At 47.4% G+C, this 7,500-nt stretch overlaps 1 protein-coding gene across 1 annotated transcript in view; it reads left to right on the top strand.

Moving 5' to 3' along the window:
• Window positions 1-7,500, top strand: part of LOC122631747 (zinc finger protein 205-like) — a 19,130-nt gene that overhangs the window by 8,877 nt on the left and 2,753 nt on the right. The gene's annotated exons all lie outside the window — the stretch shown is intronic.

Consider the following 7,500-nt stretch of genomic DNA (forward strand, 5'->3'; position numbering starts at 1 on the left):
TCTTCGAAAGTGCGGAAGGGGTGGCGCTGGGACACTTGACACTTTGGTGTCTCGAAGCTGACGGAGCGACGGTCCTGAAGGAGTAGGTTCTCGTAAAGACGGGGAAGAGGAAGCAGCGAAGAAGAGGAGGTAAAGCGGGAGGGTTCCGTTGGTGGGTCTGGGCTTTGTATCGTCTCCATGGCAACCCTCCCAATGTCTTATCAAATTATCACCTTGTCCTCCCCCGCACTCCTCCCCCTTCTTCTTATCCTCCACGTTGCTTCCGTCGCTCGGCTACCACCTCCTTATTCACCCTCTTCAACCCAGGCGAAACGGCCTCGGAAGGACTCGCTGAAAGAGGATACAAAGCGATGGTCACTTGCGCGGGCCCGCTAACAACCTATGGGACCACAAGGACAAGGGCTCATGCGCTCGCGCGCGTGTCCACTTCGTTTATTTAGCGACGTCTCTCTCTCTCTCCCCTCTCCTCCCTTCTTTCTCGCTCTTACTATCCAGCGTGAGGGTCGCAGCGGAACATTTAATTCATTATTCAGAGGGATGAAAAATTCAGCGACTCGACGTCCGATGCCGTTCACGAGCAACGCGTCGCAATTGCTTCGTGAAATGACGATGCTCGGTCAGTTATTTTTTTTTGTCGACGTTTCCACCCTTCTCTTCTTCCATCACGTTTCTATTTCGACGAAATTACTTTTCGATAGGATCAACGGGATTCTCTCTCTCTCTCTCTCTCTCCCTCACTCTCCCTCCCTCTCCGTCTCTTTCTCTTCAAGCGACCATGATTTCGAGGGTCTCTTGTCCATTCACAAACGTGAGTTATTTCTATTGACCAGCTTTCGGTTTCTACAGCATAAAATATAAAAGGATCCTTGTTACGTAAAAACGACGTAAAGAAAAGACAGTCATTCCCGATTTCTAAAGGGATCTTTAGGATTTTTAGGAATCTTTACGCTCATCTTGTTAGGCTCGTAATATTAATCGGTCGGCCGCAATTCACGCGTTCTTCGATCGGGCTAGTTCCGACGTGTAGAGTTCGAAAAGCAGTTTTTTTTCGACGACTCAGTCGGAGGTCGCGAGGTCCGGGTGCGTACGTGCGTGAGGCAGCCAGGCAGGCAGGCAGATCGGGGGTATTCTGGGATTCGAGACTAATGATAATCAGTCCTCGCTGTCTCTCCCTTTCTTTCTCTTCCACTTTCGATCTCTTCTCCTCGTCGTTCTTTTTTGCCGTCCCTCTGCAACCACATTCCCTTCGTCGTGAACACGGGCCATGTGCAATAAGGGTGCGGCACCGTCGGATTCCCCGGGGACCGGCATGGCGTAACGTAAAATCATTATTAGGTAGGTAGGTAGGTAGGTAGGTAGGTAGGTAGGTAGGTAGGTAGGTAGGTAGTTGCTGGTGCACATGAGGGCAGGCTAGAGAGAAAGGGAAACGGTGGCTTGGATGGTTCGGTGAAGAGAGGAAGGGGGTGAAAGGGAGAGAGTCGGCCGCTTTAGGGGGTTGGGAATAAGAGCTCTGCAAATATTGTTCGTGCGCGAGTCGGCAAGCGGAGTAGCGAATCGAGGGGAAAGCCGAAGCGTTGCTTCGCGTTACCTTCGTCATTAGGTGGGCTCTACGTTGCTGCTGCTGCTGCTGCTGCTGCCGCTGCTGCTGCTGCTGCTGCTGCCGCTGCTACTACTACTACTATTACTACTTGTACCGTGAGCAAGGGGGTAGTGGAGGGGGTATGTTGAGGCGGCAGCGTATGAAGAGTCAAGTGCACGGTGGCTGCGAGCTCGCACACAAGACCGACTGGGGCTTCGCCGATTGGATAACGTCGCGTGATGGGTATCGAGAAGGCGACAGACCGACAAGTGGTCAAGCACCCTCTTGCGAAAACACTGCGGCTCCATCGGGAAAACGTTTTTCTTTGGGGCGATGCCTGAATGGCGCTCTCGATGATCGCGACCAAGGTCTGCTCGCTCGGTTAAATTTGATTTTTTTCTTCTTCTCTTTCTTTTACGATAATGCAATAGGATGACAGAGTTATTCGACAACGAAAGAATTCTTCTCTACCTTTGTCATTTGAAATGAAGTATTACGTCGAATTCGATTGGATTTCTAATTAATCATTTAGTTCGAGAAATCGCTAATGTTCGAACGCTACGTACTTTGGCGATTTGTGATTATAAGAAAATGTTATCGATTTGATCCCACCTCGGCCCGTTCGTGTCGATATCTCGGGACAATAGGGAGACACCACACCCTTAAACTGTGCGCTGATCGCCCGACACATGACCGTGCCGTCTTTTGTTTTTACAATAAACACAACCTGTCCGCTCTCTGGGTGCTAAGCAAAGTTGCAAGGGGCAAAGGGAAAGAGATGAATGTCGGTTGTGTACTTTTCCTTTTCACAACCACATTTTCGATTTCGTTTCGTTTCGTTTCCTCTACGTGCCGACGAGCTTCCCGACAAATGGATCATTTTTGTGCGAATGATCTTTCTTTTGTCGTTAAAACGACCATTTCGTTGTTAGGAGCGTTAGCGTTACATGCTTAGTTCTTCTTTTTTATTTTTTTTTTTCGTTTTTTTCTTCTTTATTCTCGATTGGATGCAGAGAAACGTAATCGCGAATCGTCGCGGTCACACGTTGACGTAGAACTAATTAATGCAATTTCGTTCTCGTCGGCGTAACGCGATACCCGTTAAAACAGTCATAAAAGAGAGTTAATTGAAAAAAATTATTCTGCCAAGGACACGTTCTATCTACACGTCAACAATTTCTACATTGTAGGTGTAAATTACGATTACGCTCTCACGCTATTTCTAAATCATTCGTAAAATTCGTAAAATTCTCCTTGCGGATCGAATAACGTATTCGCGTTCGATTTCTGAAGAGGAACAGAAGCGTTCGGCCAAGAGCCAAAGAATAGTCGTAGTGGCTTTAACGAATGACGAGTACTCTAAGGCTTTAACGCGTAAGTACCTTGTCTCTCCGAAATTTGCCTCGAGGGTGCGGTTATCGCGTACTCGCTTGGATACAAACCGTTTGAGAGCTTTGTGGGCGCGTTCACGGTGTACCTGTGCCTCTCTCTCTCTCTCTCTCCCTCCCTCCTTCCTTAGTGCGTTAGAGAGGACGGGACTATTAGAGGTTTCCGGCTGACTTGGCGCCCTTAACGTCGGGAGCGCCGCAACATCCCTCTAAGCTGTTTAAACTTTGCGACATGGTCGAAGGGACCGCCCTAGATGCTACCCTTTCTTCTTCCTCTTCTTCCTCTTCTTCTTGTTTCATCCCTCCTTCTCTTTCGTTTGCCTTGCCCCCGAGTCGAACGTTTCGTCTTTACGGCTCGTTAGTGACGCCAACGTAAAGTCGTGCTTAGAAATATCGGTATAAGCGCACACGTAAGAGTTCCATTTTCTCGCGGTCCGTGCGCACGCAAACTAAATTTTCAACGGACACAAGCGGGCGAGCGGTTAACCGTCGATTATTTGCCTCTACTTCCGGTAGAAGACCGTGCAAAGAACGAACCGAGTAATTCCAAGCGCGCATCCTTATCGCGTTGATTCTTCAATCGTTCCCACGAATCGACGAAAGTTCAAGTTTTTCTTACGTGGTAAAACTAGAAACGATTACGGAGTATCGTTAAAATTTGCACGTGGAGGAAGAAAATTTGCAGGACGGTCAACGACCGTACTATCGGTAAAACGATCGTATCGACGAGCGAACCGCGTAAGAGAAACTCTCTCGCTTTATCGCTACTGGCTTCGTTGCGTTAGACAAAGACAATCGCGTGCTGGATGTTGAGAACGTTACGTTTAATGTCACGATGGTAAGCCGGTACGAGCATCCGATGCGGCATCAAACATGCAAATTCGTTGATATAACGTTACACGGATACCTCGGTGCGATCCGTTATCATGACGATCCGCCAAGCGTTAGCACCGACATAGTGTTCCTAGTAGTATAGGAGCATGATTAAATTTCCAAGGATATCGACACGACGGGAACACGTAAATCCTCCTTTCCCCCCGCCCGGATCTCTCACTCTCTCTCTCTCTCTCTCTCTCCCTCTACGCATCTATCTACGTTGTTACTTACCTACGTGTGTATTCTCGTATCCACGTCCTCGTTTCATCCCTTCCTCTTTCGCCGCTATTCGCGCTCGAGCGACCGAAGCTGCTCGGGCCAGAGGCTTGAAATTAACCATCAGAGGCTCTATTCGAGATGCGAAACGTCGTTACACCATCTACGGCATCATCGATAACGCCTCTTCATCCTTCCGAGACTTTGCTTTTCAAAGGAGGGTGAAGAGAGAGAGAGAGAGAGAGAGAGAGAGAGAGAGAGAGAGAGAGAAAGTAAACGCGATAGAAAGATGGATGAAGGATATTAGTCTTATATCGTGTTCTAGGAAAGCGAAGAAAAAGAGCGTTTTATATTTATTCATCCTTCTGGGATCGTTCGAGATCGGTCGACTCTTACGACGTCTAAAGAGCACGCGTTCGTGTCATCTGTTAATGGACGGTAATCGTAAGACGTGAAATGTAAGGCGATCGAGGATAATTACGGCGAGTAGAGAAAACGTAGCGGCGGGATCCTTCGCGCCGATGGCACAGATCGGATTTGTCACGATTCCTAATGTTGATCGACGCCTTAATAATTTAATAGCCATACGTCCGCCGTGATCGTCCGGGAGAGGATTATTACCGCGGATCCCTCCGCTAGATCGAAAGCACTAAGGAGCTAACAGACTTAGCCGCGGTATCACGTTTCCTCCTTTACTTCGCTTCGGCCTTCCCTCTACGGGAAATATATCGTGACGGTACCGTCTTACGCTCTCCTTCCGTCTCTCGAGAGACGATAATTGCCATCAATCCAGCCTCTCTCGGCAAAAATATCATTGGAAAACGTGCGTTCGTCTACGCGTCCGAATGTAGCACGTTTTCTCTTTTCGTTTCTATTCGTACGTCTCTTTTTTCGTCGTTTCGCCGTAAACGAACGTATTCCCTTAACTATAGCCATCCTTTTTTTCCTCTTTCCGTTGCCTCGAAATCCGCCCATTTCGCGATACAAGGATCAGAGGAAAAGCGAGTAAAACGCGCGTTGCAAACACGGCGAACGTGACTATCGGCTGGCGTCCGTGCAGCCGTGAAATAGTAAATACAAAGCTCTCGTTGAATCGGCGCGCGATTCGCCGCGCGATTCCGGCCCTCCGATCCCCCCGAGAGACTGCTAACATTCGCTGACACACCGGTATTTCGATAGCCGCGCACGGACACGCCCGTGAAATATACGGACCGCTATAGCCGAGTGTTAACCCGCATTTTCGAGCGTTTGTCGGCACGACGATCGATGACAAGAAATTCAAATTGCACCAGGGACTACGTTTTAGCTTGCGTTCGGCTATTTGGAATTACTTTCGATCCTTGTTTTCCCTGTTTTCAATGTTTAGTTTTCCCGTTTCAATTTTTAGAGAGTATATCTATACCTGTTCAAGATTTCAATCATTTCTTTCAAACGTAAGAGATATTTAGGCCGGGTGAGGGGGAGGGAGGAAATCCACTTTTTTATCCAAATAAATTCTTAACCGATATTGTGGATTAGCTATGCGTTCTCGACGATCGTCATCGATGCTCTGCGATTAATATCGCCTGACGATATTTAGACGAACTTTGAAGGATACGGAAGAAATCCATGCTGTCCTCGATATAAAATATGAGACTCGTTGGCACGTTCGATTCCTATTTTTCTCCTGGCTCTCTCTCTCTCTCTCTCTCTCTCTCTCTCTCTCCTCCTTGCGGGCAAGCGTTTCGTTTGGAAAAAGTAAGCTGGAGTGAGATGGAAAGAAAAGAGACCCGCCCCCAGAGACGCAACCCGCAGAGTCGAGACGTGGTCGATGGAGACGAGAAGAAATCAATGCCTCGGCCAGAGTCCGCTTCACCTTCGTCTCTCCTCTCCACTCGTTTCCTCTCACTCCGCCCATTCGCTCTTAACCGGCCGTCTCATTTTCCTTCCCTTCCTCCTTTTACCTCTTCCACGACTTACTCCGTATTTCTCCGCGGCTCCGATAAAACTCCAAGATTTCGATTATTTCGTCGATACGTTTGAAAATATCCACGTTCGTTCTTTGTTCAAAAGACATTTTAAACGACGCAAGTATTAATAGGTATCTATGTGGATTTCATGGTTAAATGGAAAAAGGCACAACCCATTACGGATAAAACGCGTCTAGACGATAGTATCTTTGGAAAGTTTGCGGATCGTTTGGGAGAAGCGATCAAACTGCCATCTTGGTTTTTCACGTTCGAGCAGAGTTATCGGAGGGTGTAAGCGTAGAAAAAGAACGCTTTTGCTTTGTGAATTCGAAAAGCGATAGGTACATATGGAAAAGGACAAGGCGATAATAGAGAAAGGAAAAAGAAAAAGGCAGAGAGGAGAGAGGGAGAATTAGCGGAGGAAAGGACCCTCGCAAGATTTCCAGGAGTTTAATATAGTTTTAGGGGCGTCGGCTGAAAGAGAGAGAGAGAGAGAGATAGGACGGGGGTGTAATGGTGTCTTAAACCGCAGTGACTCTCAACCACGGCTCCAAGTTTCCGTTACCTTTCGGTTCGCTCAGAAAAAATAAGAGTGACCAATCTCAACGACGTTGCGATTGAATATTCTAACCGAAAATATTATACGTCTGTTATTCCTTCTGTCGAAAATATCGAACGTATCGCTCTTAAAAGGGAACTAGGAATAATTATGATCCGTCGAATAGGATTCGAGTTCGAAAGCATTGCGCTCGAACGACTAACCAAGATACGTACTTACTTATACGCGTAGAACGCATTCTCGCGTAAATTCGAGAGCGCGAGCACCGAGAGGTAGATACGTACCCATATAAGAGATCGTAACGCACGGTTCTTGCTTTTTCCAGCGAAGATAAAGACGAAAAGGGCAACCTCGGTGCGAGAGAGCCCCGACGGTTCTTGATTTTTACGAGCGCGTAAATTCCAGAGGGCAACTTCCTTCGTCCTCCCTCTCTATCTCTTCTCTCTTTCGCTCCTCTCTCTCTCTCTCTCTCTCTCTCTCTCTCTCCCTCTCCCTCTCTCTCCTTCACCTCTTTCTCCTCACCATTTCGTACTCGAAATACATAGAATTCTAGGAGACTCGCACCGTGTGCTCCGCTGTGAATTCCACAGCATGGAATTTCAGGCCGCCATTAACTCTGAATCCCCTCGAATCACGATTTGAAAGAGCTCGCGATACTATTGCGAATCCTCGCCGAGTCTCCGACGTCTTTCAATAAAATTACCCGCGTTTTCTCCCAAGGATTTCCAAACGTACACGTTTAAGGGATGTTTTCCTCTAATTACGTCAACAAAATCCTTTGTTATTTTTTTCTTGGACCTATCGAATCTTTATAAATAATCTCTCATTGAAATTCGATGATCACTGACGACCATCGAAAACGACACGTCGATTTACGAAAAGGCAATCGATGCTGTTACTCGAACGATTCTCAATTTTTATGAGATCGTAAAT

This window comes from Vespula pensylvanica, chromosome 9, assembly GCF_014466175.1.
Source record: "Vespula pensylvanica isolate Volc-1 chromosome 9, ASM1446617v1, whole genome shotgun sequence".
Classification (NCBI taxonomy): Eukaryota; Metazoa; Arthropoda; class Insecta; order Hymenoptera; family Vespidae; genus Vespula; species Vespula pensylvanica.